The sequence below is a fragment of the Elephantulus edwardii genome, unplaced genomic scaffold (assembly GCF_000299155.1).
Source record: "Elephantulus edwardii isolate Elephantulus edwardi_28Jun2011 unplaced genomic scaffold, EleEdw1.0 scaffold00042, whole genome shotgun sequence".
NCBI classification, from domain to species: domain Eukaryota; kingdom Metazoa; phylum Chordata; class Mammalia; order Macroscelidea; family Macroscelididae; genus Elephantulus; species Elephantulus edwardii.
Window position 1 is genome coordinate 13,623,970 of NW_006399792.1, and position 14,166 is coordinate 13,638,135.

Sequence of the window (14,166 nt, forward strand, 5' to 3'; positions counted from 1 at the left end):
CCACTCTCAAAAAAAAAAAAAAAAAGGATAGGTCATCTTGAAAAAAACAAAAATGCAGAAGATCTAAATTATAAAATTAGCCAACTGGACCCTGTGGAAGTATTCAACTAAAACTCACCCAACTAAAACTCAATTGAAAACCTTCTTATCAAGTACACATGTAACATTCTCTAGAATTGACCATATATTAGAACACAAAGGAGGCATCAACAAATTCTAAAACACAATCTTCTAAGACCACAATATTATAAGACTAGAAATTACAGACAAGAGGATTAAGTCTATAAAACCACCCAAAAAGGAAGCTAAATAACACCCTGATTAGGGAGCTCTGGTGACCTACAGTTAAAATGTTGCTCTACATGGTTTGAATACACTAAATGCTCTTCAGAAGAATGGGCAATCTCCTCCCAAGCGATTAACTGCCTCTGAAAACCCAGGGGAGGGTCAGCTATAGCTCAATTCCAACTCAACAGCAAACAATAACAACCACAACAGAATATGTTTGGGTTCCTCAAAACAAATGACAATGAAAACTCAACATGCCAAAACCTCCAGTTATAGTTAAGGCAGTCCTCAGGAGACAGTTCTCAGCAATTGGAAAATAAATAAAAAAGAAAGAAACAAAATTAATGACCTAACTCAAGACTTCCATCAAAAAACAAAAGAATGACAATCTAACATCATAGGCTCTAGAAAAAAAAAGAAAATTGTAAGGATGGTTGCTGAGATCAATTAAGGGGAAAATAGAAAAGCAATTGCAACCATCAACAAGAGCAGGAGCTAGTTCTTTGAAAAAGTCAATAAAATGCACAAATTATTTCAAAATTTACAGATAAGACACAAATAAATACAATAAGAAATTATCGAGGTCATATCTCAAGAGAACCAGATGAAATTAAATCAATATTACAGAAATATGATGAAAAGCTATACTCTGAAAAATGTTAAAACATAGGGGAAATGGACAAATGCCTTGAAACTCACATCATACCTAGATTGACATGGAGAGATGTAGAACACTTGAAAAAAAGAAAAAAATTGAACAAGTCATAAAAATGACTCCTTCCTTAAAAAAAAGTGCTAGCCCTTTTGGTTTCACTGATGAATTCTACCAAATATTCAAAGAAGATATATCTCTAATTATACTCAAATTATTTCATAAAATAGGAAAATAAGGAACAGTCCCAGAGTCATTCTATGAAGTAAACATAACCCTAATACCAAAACCAGGCATATATTACCAAAAAGAAAACTACAAAATAAAATGTCTCATGAACATAAATACAAAAATCCTTAATAAAATCTTGGTCAATAGACTCCAACAGTACATCAAAGAAAAGAATTAATTATGACCAAGTGAGATTCGTAAAAGTTATGTAAGATTGGTTAAATATAATGGAAAAAAACCCTCAATGGAATTAATCATAACAAAGCAAAGAACATGAACTACATGATCCTATCAACTAAAGCAGAAAAGGACTTAGAGAAAATCCAACATCTCTTCCTAATTAAAATACTAAGCAAAACAAGAATTGAAGGGAATTGCTTCTACATAGTGAAAAGTTAATATGCAAAACCAAGAGCCAACATCATTCTCATTGTAGAAAGACTAAAGATATTCCCCTTGTGAACAGGGACCAGACAAGGATGTCCACTTCCACCCTTTCTATTCAATATTTTTATTGCAATTACTTGCTGGGGCAATATGACTAAGAAAGGAAATATGAGACATCCAGATTGGCAAAGAGGTGCTAAAACTACTTCTATATGCAGACAATATACTTAATAATATGATTGTGCACATAGAAAAACCAAAGTTTTAACAAAAAACTGTGAGACCTAATGCACAACTTTATTGGGGTAGTAAGAAGACAAGATAAATATACAGAATCAATGGGATTCTTCTAGTTACAGTGAAAACACAAATAAGGAGACTAAGAAAACAATACTATTCACAATAACCAACCACAAACTGAGATTCTTGAGAATAAATCTAGAGATACAAAAGGCCTTTTAAAAGAAAACTACAAACACTATTGCAAGAAACAATAAGAAATCTAAATAAATGGTAAAATGTTCTCTGTCAAGAATTAGAAGACTCAATACAGTGAAAATAACAGTCTTACAAAAACCAACTACATGTTCAATCCAATCTCAATACAGACACCAAATTCATTTTCAAAGAGATAAAAAGGGCAATCGGCAAGCTTATTTAGAAGGGAAAGTGACCCCAAATAAGCAAAACACTGAAGAAAAACAAAATAAATTGGGAGCCCTTGTACTCCCTGATGTGTAAATCTGCTACACAGCTATAATAACCAAAACAGCATGGTAATGGTACAATGTAGACCCATAGATCAATGGGACAGAATAGAGATCACAGAAATTAACTCATCTACCTAAGTCAAAAGGTAATTGATAAGGAAACAAAATTTATTAAATGGGGAAACAATAACCTCTTCAACAAATGGTGCTTTCAAAACTGGACATGGATGTGCAGAAAGCTGAAGCAGGACCCACATCTCACAACATATACAAAAATCAACTCAAAGTGGTTCAGAGACCTAGGGGTAAAGCCCCAAATCATAAATACCATAAGAGGCGAAATGGAACTAAACCTAGAAGGCCTGGCTTATGGCATAAAGAGGCTGGCAAATACAGCCAGAAATGCACAACCAAAAGAGGATAACATCTATGAATGGATGATTTTAATGATTAAGTCCCGTGTTCATTAAAAACTTTTACCAGTAGGGTGAAAATAAAGCCTATTGATTGGGGGGAGGGGGGAGGACCAAAACAACAACCATTTAGCACAGGGGTCTTGTTGTGGAAGTTTACAGAATATGACAAGGTCTCATCACAAAAAAGACATAACTCAATTACATAATGGGGGAAAAAAGGAAGGAAAGAATTTTCAAAAAGGGAGACATGAACAAATGCTCAAAATCATTGGCGAAAGAGAGATACAAATAAAAAACCACAGAGAGACCATCTCACCCCTGTAGCAGTGGTAAAGCTTAACAGAATAGCAGGCAATAAGTGTTGGAAAGAATGTGGATGGTTAGAATTCTCATACACTGTTGGTGGGATTATAAAATGTTACTACCACGTCAGAAGGGATTTTGATATTTCTTTAAAAAACTTAACATAGACATTCTATATAACTCAGCTATTCCACTGCTAGGAATATACCCCAAGAAAAATAGAACTGAGACACAAGTAGAGATTTCTATACCAATGTTCATAGTAATATTATTCACAATAGGAAGAACATGGAAACAGATCAAATGTCTATCAACAAATGAATGGATTTAAAAAGTGTGGTACATTCACTGGATGGAATACAATGCAGCATTCAGGAGAAAAGACTTCAAAAAAATAGTACATAGCATGGGCTTGGATAAAGACCATTAAGCTGAATGAATCAACTCAGGCTCATAACGAAAAATACTGCATAAGATCACTATTGTAAAAATAGAAGAATAACTAGTAAGAAGTGTATAAAAGCCCAAGTGAGGAAAGGAAGAGAGCAAGTGGTTGAAGGTTAGGCGAAAACCATGTGGCCACAGGTTTGATAGGCAGAGGGAGTGGGTTAAGGAAATAGGAATGATCCAGGGGCGATCTTAAAGAACAGGGTGATAGTGAGTATGATCAACGGTGATTGGTTTTATAAAATGAAGTTTATGGAAATGATCATATCAAACACAATCAGAGTGAAAAAATGTGTGAAACACAAGGCATATGAATTTTGTAGGTAAACAAAAATAAAAAAAGACAGTCCCTGTCTCTCTCATATCTGTTAAGTTGAAACTGATTTATAGCTGACTTTCTAGCCAGTTTTCAGAGGACATAAATAAACAGGAGGAAATCACTCATCTTTCTCTACCTGAGCATCTGATGGATTCGCACCAACCAGCCTGTGTAGGTCTCACAACTGTCTCCCAATCAGGCCATCAAAACCCCCTAGTTATTATTATAACAAGATCTACTTCTTTATTAAGTAAAAGAAGTTTAAATATTGACATTTAGAAAAGACACTGGGAACTGAGAAATCTCATCCTAGAAAGGAATGCTCTGTGGCTACTAATTGGGACAATGGCAACCTAATGAGTAGGAAAGTCACTCTGCTAACCTAAAAGTGGTACTTCTCTGGTGCTTCGAATCCACTAGGGTCTCTGAGGAAGAAAGATGGACAGTCTCTTACCATGAAATTTACATAATCTTCTCCCATGAAATTGACAGTCTGTGAAGACTCCTGGGAGGGTCAGCTATGAATCCATTCCAACTCTATGGCTATGAGGTAATTTAAAATGGTTCGTAACAGTCATTTACCTGATAAACTTGTCAAAATTGAGATAATTCAATAATGAAAGAGTTACAAGAAATCAGTAAACAAATCCACATTTTACTATTCTAACAAATAAATGTTGTTGTTGTTGTTGTTATGTGCCACCAGGCAATTCTAGGTAATTATTAGTGAGGAGATGCACTGCCAACTCAAGGGCAGGCAGTTCAAATCCACTAGCCACTCCATGGAGAAAGGTGGACAGTCTCTTCTGTTATTATTTACAGCCTCTGAAAACCTGATGGAGACTCAACTATGAGTTGATTCTGATTTGACAACACATAACAACAAAAACATATATGCATAGACCAAGGTTCTCAAAAGTTGTTGTAGTGAATAAGTAAATGACAATGATTTTTCTTAAAATAAGAGTGATGTTTTTGTTAGTTACTGCAAAATTAACTATGACTCATAGCAACATAATGAGTAATAGGGGGAAAGGTTGCCCTATCTTGTCATCCTCGGAGTCTCAATCACACTCAAAGTGATTGTTGAAGTTATTATGTTGATAACACCTCATTGACGGTCTTCCACTCTTTCACAGACCTTCCACTTTTCTGAATAAGTTATTCTTTCCAAGGAGTGGCTCCTCTTAAAAATACAGTCAAGGTATGTGGGATGACATATCCCCATCCTCGCCTCGAAGAAGCATTTTAGTTACACTCTGTTACTTTTTTGTTCTTTTGGCACTCCATGGGATGTTACATATTCTTCTCCAACACTGCAATTCAACGACGTAGGTTCATCTTCCTTATTCTGTCATCCTGATACCTTGTCCAATTTTCACATGCATATGAAACAATTGAAAATACAATGGCTTGAATCAGGAACACCTTAGGCTTTAAAATGACATCGTTACTCTTTAGCATTTTAATTCTTAGAGTCTTATCAGTACATTTTCCCAATGTAACACATCTCTTAATTTCTTAACTACACCTGATACAGGTGTTGATTGTGAATAAAATAAGATGAAATAATTTGCAACTTCAATCATTTCTCCATCTACCATGATATTGTTTACCTGTTCAGTAATGAGGATTTTTGTCTTCTTGATGTTGAGATATAATCATATTGAAGGCTATATTCTTTGATCTTTATCAATAAATGCTTCAAATATTCCTCACTTTCTGAAGACAAGGTTGTGTCATTTATATATTGCAGGTTGTTTATGAGATTTCCTCCAATTTCGATGTCATATTCTTCTTCACATAGATCAACTTACAAATTATTAGCTCAGCAAAAAGGTTGAATAGGTATGCATAAAGGATTTAAACATGATACATAAATATTTCTTGATATTAAACAATTTAATTATTATTGTATTGTGGTCAAATAACTTCTTTTTCTATGCACAAGTTCCTTTAACAATTAAGTATTATGGGATTCCTGTTCTTCTTACGGTTATTCATAATCTATTATGATCCACACAAATACTTTTGCATATTCAATAAAGCACAAGTGCATAACATTGTGCTATTCTTACATTAGTGGCTGTAGCTTCCAATCATTCTTTCCACACATTATGCAGTCTGTGTTCTGTGAAGTGTCTCATATGAAGTCCATTTGTAAAATTGCCTTTTGTGTTTTTTTTAAAAAATAGTATTTGTGATGAATAAATCATTGAACATACAAAAACAAAATCATCTGATATCCAGCTTCATTTCTGTCACCAAGACCACACTTTCTGACTAACATTCCTTCCTTCATGTTCCCAAATTTCCATTCAAGCCAACAAGAATTATTAATGAATCTTGACTGCATATTTTATCAGTTTCAGAAGCAAAATTTGGTAGAAATTCTCCATTGTCTCCCCTTCGGATTTTGGTGGTGGTGTATATACTTGAATAACAATCATATTAATAGGCTTGTATGTGCCTGAGTAGTATCCTATCACTTACAACATTGTACTTTAGGATGTTGTTGTTGTTGTTGTTGTTGTTGTTTTTAAGTGCTGTAGAATCATAGACAACACATAATGACCCTATGAATGAAAGTCTTGAATGCAAAACTTTCATATTTTCTCGAAATTCATAGACTTTTTGAACGCAAGCTTTTTTGAAAGTGGATGCCATTTGTGCTTCCAAGTTTGTTTTATGCAGGAGATCCACAAAAACCAGAAAACACACCTTCACAGAATCTGGGCATTCAACTTATCTTCCCATATTAGAAATAGCCCAGACTGGTTGCCAAAATCCTTTTTAGATAAGGAGGCCAAATCCAGTCAGATCTTGACATAATCTTTTTCCACTATAAACGCAACACCATTCTTGCTCGCTTTCATTCTTGTCATAATAGTTCATATGATTGTCTGACTCAAAATGGTTCAAGTCAATCCATCTCAGTTCTCTAATGTCTGAAATAGAATATTGATCTTAATGCATTCTACTTCATTTTTCACAAATTTCAGTTTTCCTAAATTAATACTTCACACATTCTACCTTCCATTATTAAAATATGCTTACATCTGTTTCTTCTCATTTTGAGTGACTTCCAATTGGACTATACCTCTATTACTACATTATTGTTCATAGAGTTTTCAGAGGTCTGTTGCTCCAAAATGGAATGGTCAATCCTACTTCCTAGTCTCTAACTTAGGAGCTCTGCTGACACGTGTCCACAATGAGTGACCCTTCTAGCATTTGAAACACTAAGGGCATAGCTTCTAGCATCACAGCAACCCAAAAATTATCCTACTGCAGCAAACATACAGACAAGTCTGTGCTAATAAGAGCAAATGATAAACAATAAAGCATATGAACACTTAAGCTGTATTGCCACCCTGAAGGCACACAGTGCAAAGCCATTAACTATTCTGTGGGATAAAGATGAGCAATTTCTTCCTTTGCTATTGTGCGACCTCAGCAAACCTGCTGGAGGACCAATTCTAAGTAGGTTCTGACTTGACAGGACACAATAAATACATGAATTAGTTAGCAACATGCAAATCATCCCACCAATACAACAAACCATACAGACTATCAAGTATATTACTATCATGGCCTTTTATGGCCCCACACAAGGCTTACAGTGGCATGGTAGGATGGAGTCTTGGATGAGGGAATTACAGCTCAACTGGGTCTCTGATGCTGATTCTTGGCACAAGGCCCAAGAACTGCAAGCCCAGGCCTCAAAGGCAGGTGGATACAGACTCAATCTCTACCTCATTGTTGGATATCTGGGATATCTGTGGCAAGGCCCGAAGCATAAAGGGTGGGGCTATGACTGGCGACCTCATACCTATTCAATCTGTACTCCGGATAAATGATTCAAGGAGTTAGACTATGAAGGGGAATGTGCCATAAGAACTGGAAGAAAGTTCATCAATAAACTATTGCTTGCTGAAAGTGAGGAGGACTTGAAATGCTTGCTGCAGAAAGTCAAAGACTACAGCCTTCAATTGGAATTATTTGTCAATATCAAGAAGACAAAAATCCTCACCACTGGACTGATAGGAAACATAAGGATATATAGAGAAAAGATTGAAATTGTCAATAATTTAATTATACTGGGATCTACAACAAACATCCTTAGAACCAGAAGTCAGGAGACCAGGAGACAAATTTCATTGGGCAAGTCAATTATTAAGGGCCTCTCTAAATTGCTGAGAAGCAATGATCTCAGTTTGAAGACTAAGGTGCACCTGATTCAGGACCTCATCTATCCAATCACATTCTATGCATCAAAAAGCTGTACAGTAAATAAGGAAGACAGAAGAATAATTGATGATGCTTTTGAGTGGTGTTGTGGAAAATAATATCTAATGTCCGGTGGATTGCCAAAATAACAAACAGTTATGTATTGGAAAAAGTACAGCCAGAATGTTCCTCAATGACAAGGATGGCAACATTTCATCTCACATACTTCGGGCATGTTGCTAGAAGGGGCTGTTCCTTCAAAAGGTAAATCATACTTGGAAAGGTGGAAGGTCAGTGAAAGAAAGGAAGGACTTCAATGATATGGACTGACACAGTGACTGCAGCAATGGATTTAAGTGTGTCAGAGACAATAAGAATGGCACAGGATAGGACAGAGTTTAGCAATGTTGTTCAAAGAGTCACTAGGAGTCATTCTTGATGGGATCTAACAACAACCACATTGTATTTTCCTAAATTATCGTTGCAAATTCAGAAAATTCAAGGGGGTAAAAAGCCTTCTGTGCTCCATTTCTATAAATGTAGAGGTAAGAAACATTTTCCCTACTATAATCAAACCATTAATGCCTGCAAAAGATATCAGAAATACCCCCAAAAGTACCACATAACCTTTTGATCTCCATCTCTGCTGAGTTTTAGCTTCTTTGCTTGTATAAATGCTCGTAACCAACTGTATTCCAGGTAATTCCACAAGACTGAAGATAAAATGCACAGAACTTCAGAATTGGAAAAGGTTCAAAAAGAGATCAATGGTAGCTCCCTATACTGAGGAAGAAGGATGTGTAAACCATCCAAGACATATGGCTATCTATTTCCACTTTTAAGGACCTCTAAGGATTGAACTTTCCCATATTCCTTGGTTACTTGTTTCAGTGTTTAATCTCTTCTTTATAGCTAAGTCTATCTTTATGACCAACTGAAATTTTTCTCTTGCTACAATTTAAAAGTATTTCCTTTTATACGGTCTCCTGCGAACATAAAGAACATCTGTTCTGCATCTTCCATATAATAACCTTTCAAATACTTGAAGACAGTTAAATCACCCCTTAGTCTTCCCTTCTCCAAGTTAAACACCCATGATCCCACTGAGCCTTCTTTTAGGAACACTAGTCCCCATTCCTTACATCACTTTTGCTGATCTTCGCTGGAACATCTCCAGAGGCTCCATATTCTTTGCCAGATGTAAAGACCAAAATCGAACACAGTAACAATGCCAAATACAGCAGAAGGATTACTTTTCACTTCTCTATCCCTCACTTGATAAAACATTCCATTCCAAGTGGGGTATTTGACATTTTTTTCCTGCAAAAATATATTGCTCTTTCTAAACCCTTTGCTTTGTAATTATCTATGCTATCATCTTGTGGTACCTTTCTGTAGGACTTATATCAGATTTCAGGTGCTTCAACTAATTCCTCCCTGTCAGTAAAATTCAAATTTAGAAGTGCACAGGTTCAGAACATTTTCTTTACCTTCTATGAAAGCTAAAACAGAAAAGCTGTGAAAACAAAATCAAAATTCATGCAATCCACAAAATAACCATCAACATTTATATCTTCATGACATTTTAGAAACACAGGTTTCTTTGTGATATGTATATAAAAATCCACTTAATTGTAGTTAAAAAGTGGTATAATCTAACACACTTTAAAGAACAGTTTGCAAACAACTCATCTATGCCAGAAAATTTGGAAGAGAGCTACCTGGTCAACAAACTGGAAGAAATCTATATTCCTGCTCATTTCAAAGAAAGATGATCTAATAAATGTGGAAATTAGCTAGCAATATCATTAGCATAACATGCAAACAAAAGTTTGCTGAAGATAATTTAAAATGACTGCAGCCATACATCTCCTGGGTACAGCCAAAAGTCAAGACAGATTAAGAAGGACATGGAATGAGGACTATCAAGTTAGACAGGTCTTGGCTGAAAGCACAGAAAAGCAGAAAGATGTTGACCTGTGTTTTACCAGCTAACAAAAGCATTTAACTCTCTGGAACATAACACTTGATGGTTAACATTGTGAAGACAAGGAATTTCAGAACATTTAATTTTGCTTTTGCAGAACTTACACATAGATTTTGAGCAAGCAGATACTGTGTGGTTCAAAATTAGAAATGGTGTGTGTCATGACTACATATTTTCACTGCATTTATTCAGTCTGTATCCTATGCCAATAATCCAAGAAGATAGTTTACATAAAGAAGAGCATGACATCAAGTTTAGAGAGAGACTCATTACGGCTTGGGATACGGACATGACACAATCTTTCTTGCTGACAGCAGAAGAAGACTTGACAAAAATAAAAAATAAGAGATTCCCGTATGGATTACACCTAAGTATAAAGAAACCAAAAATCCTTGCAACTAGACTAATTAGCAACATGATGGTAATCTGAGAAAAGATTGAAGCTTGCACGAGTTTCATTTTATTTGATTCCACAATCTACATTCATAAGAACTGTAACTAAGAAATTAAGGATCATATTGCATTAGGTAAATCTACTTTTAAGACCTTTTTTAAGTGTTAATAAGCAACTACATCTCGTTGAAATCTAAAGTTCATCAGACCCATGCCATAACATTTGCCATTGCATCGTATGCCTGCTAGATAATGAAAAGGGAAGAAAAAAAGAAAAAATCATATATTGAATTTTATTTGGTTAAAAATATTGAAAACATAAATTCTGGATATAAGTCCCTTGTCTGATATGTTATTACCAAATACTTTTTCCCAGTTGGTGGCTTCCCTTTTTACCCTGTTGGAGAAGTTTTTGAATGTGCATAGGGATTTGAGTCTTAGAAAATCCCATTCATCTACTTTATCTTCTCCTGGTTGTAGGTTTTTCAGGATGCTTGGTAGACTGTTTATGTTGTGGATTAGGACTTCTAGTGTTGTTCCTAGCTTTTCTGTAATGAAGTTTCTAGTCCTTGGTTTTAGTCCTAGGTCCATGATCCACCTTGAGTTGGTTTTTGTGTATGGAGTGAAATACTTGAGCACCACAACAAGATAAAGGCAAATAATCCAATAGAAAAATGGGCACAGGATATGAACAGGCACTTCACCGAAGACGACATTCAGATGGCTAACAAGCACATGAAGAAATGTTCAAAATCCCTAGCTCTAAGAGAGATGCAAATTAAAACAACTGTGAGATATCATCTCACCCCAGTCAAAATAGCAAAATTTAACATAACAGCAAGCAACAAATGCTGGCGAGGTTGTGGAGAAACTGGAACCCTTATTCACTGTTGGTGGGAGTGTAAAATGGTGAAACCCCTGTGGAAAGCAGTATGGCGCTTTCTCAAAAAGTTGCAAATAGAGATACCATTTGACCCAGCAATTCCATTACTGGGAATATACCCTGAAGAGACCATAACTTACATCCAAGCAGATATATGCACACCCATGTTTATTGCAGCTATGTTCACAATAGCAAGGAGTTGGAAACAACCTAAGTGCCCATCAACAAATGAATGGATAGAGAAGCTGTGGTATATTCGCACAATGGAATACTATGCTGCATTGAAAAACAAGGAACTCATGCAATATTATTCAAAATGGTTGACTCTGGAGAACATTATGCTGAGTGAAATATCCCAGTCACTAAAGGACAAACATTGCATGGTGCCACTGTTGTAGAATGGCACTGACCTTGGGGTTGGGGAGAGACTGAGTAAGATGGGTTCAATAATGTATACTGCACTGAAACAGAGGAGGGAGAAAACTGTTTAAAAGAGATATGTGATTAGGTATTTCTGTCATGACAGAGCAATGGCTACATGGTGGAGTGGACCTGGGGGAGGGTTTGTAAAACAATGAAAGAATTTTTCTTTTACTTTTCCAAGAGGGTAGTGTTCGGGGGGGAGGGAAGGGAGCCTTGGGAGGGGACAAATGTGCAACAATGAATGAATGGAAATCCAAAAAAAAAATATTGAAAACATCATAAACTTCCAGAAGAAATACTAAATCTGTCTTTAAAAAACATATATCCAGAATATACCTTAGCAGACACAATGATGATACTTCATCCTTCTTAGACTATGTTATCAGGAAAGACTAATCCCTTAGAGAAAGGCAATATGCTTAGTACAGTAGACCAAAAAACAAACAAACAAACTGAAAACTCCACATACGACACAAAGATCAGAGTTGAATTATCTCATAGGGTCTCTTAAGAATATATTATATCATAATGAAAGTAGACTGGCTCATTTTTCCCATTGAGCAAAGGTGGTGGGTTAAGTGGTGAATTCTAACTTCTGACCTTCTTCGATGACTCATAGTGACCCTATGACTGAAAGACCCTGGACACTTGTATAACTTTCATCCTTTCTCCAGGTTCATAGGTTTTCTGGAGCCAAGCTATTTAAGAAGTGGATGCCACTTCTGCTTCCAAGTTTGTTTTAGTTGGAGAGACCCACCAAACACTGTCCAACCATTATCGCATTTGACACCCAGTGTCACATTGTTCAGTATCACAGCTGATTAGCAACCATTTAACTGTGCCTCTAAGGCTTCTTGTAAAGTGAATGTTTTGTGAAAAGCAAATGAATCAACACAGTGGCTATAACAATGGCAGCAAACTCAACAAAAATTGTGAAGATGGTGAAGGTCTGGGCAATTTTATTCTGACTCATTAGGTCATTGTGAATCAAAACTAAATAAGTAGCTCCTAAAAACAATGTTTCTGAGATCTGGAAGTAGCTGTTAACTCTTTTTTGTTGTTGTTGTTTGTTTAGCTATTTTAAATAACTAGCTAAAATGAGCTTAAATATCTTAATTTTTTTCTCTTATGATGCACACTATTTTCTTTCATGAGTTATCTAATATACAAATTCTCACTTCATGTACACTATTAATTCACAGATGCTTAAGTATTTTAATTGTTTATATTTTAGTACACAGCAGTTAACCCTTTGATTGCTGAAACTTTAGGCCTTCTGAAAGTAAAAGATGTCAAAAGAAAATTGTTGCACCTATTATATATAAAAAAGCACAACAAAACTCCAAGAGTATAATTTAATCTTATATATACAATGTCTTCAGTGTAAATCTTCTCAATTACTCCTAGTCTTTTAAAGCACCTTCTAGGTGTCTGTCACTCACAACTCTGCCTTCAAATAGCACTGCTCAATCTAGAGCATGTGTGAAGGAGAGATCACGGTTCACCACTGCTTACATATGTTATTGTTGCTGTTATGTGCTGTTGAGTCACCTACGACTCATAATGACCCTATTTACAATAGCCCCCTGCCCTATTCTGTGTCAATCTCACTGTCTCTGACACACCTACCTCCATTTACCCCAGTAAATCAATCCTTCTCATCGAAGGTCTTCCTCTCCTGCACTGTCCCTCCACCCTCCCAAGCATGATGTCCTTCTCCAAGGACTTGTCCCTCCTTGAAATATGTCCAAAGTTTGTCAGATGAAGCTTCACAATCCTTGTATCAATGAAGCAGCCTGACTTCACCCTCTTCAAGACAAACCTGTTCATTCTCTTAGCAGCACATGCTATAATTGATATTCTTCAACACCACAGATCAAAGGCATCAATTCTACTTCTGTCATCCCATCCAGCTCTCTGATGCATAGCAAGTGATTTCGAAACCATGGACTTTATCAGGAGCACCTTAGTCTCCAGACTGACTCTGTTGCTCTTCAGTACTTTGGAGAGGTCTCTAACCACAGACTTTCTCATTGCAATATGTCTTTTAATTTCCTGGCTCCTGGTGCCAAGAGTGTTGATTGTGGAACCAAGAAAACTAAAACTGTGAACAATTTTAATCTCCTCACCATCCATCATGATGAATGAGCTTACATATGAGCAAGTGTAAATATGCACCCCACTCTGTGGGGTTCTCTAGTTAGGATGCATTTAAATTAATTCCACATGCTAACTGTCAAATTTTCCCTAAAGGAAATGACAAGACAAATTACAAACTGGAAGAAGCTACTTGAACACAGAAGAAATTCAGGACAGTAGTTAATTATGATTGCAAAAAATGAACCCAATATTTTTAAAAATGGACTCATTTTCCCCCTACACTCCTTTCTGTAACTATGCCATTTGCAATATTGTTTTGCAACTTCTTTCACAATAGATAGACTGATTCTTCACTACTTCAATCTGAGCTAACTTTGTAACCTCCTTTGGTTAATAA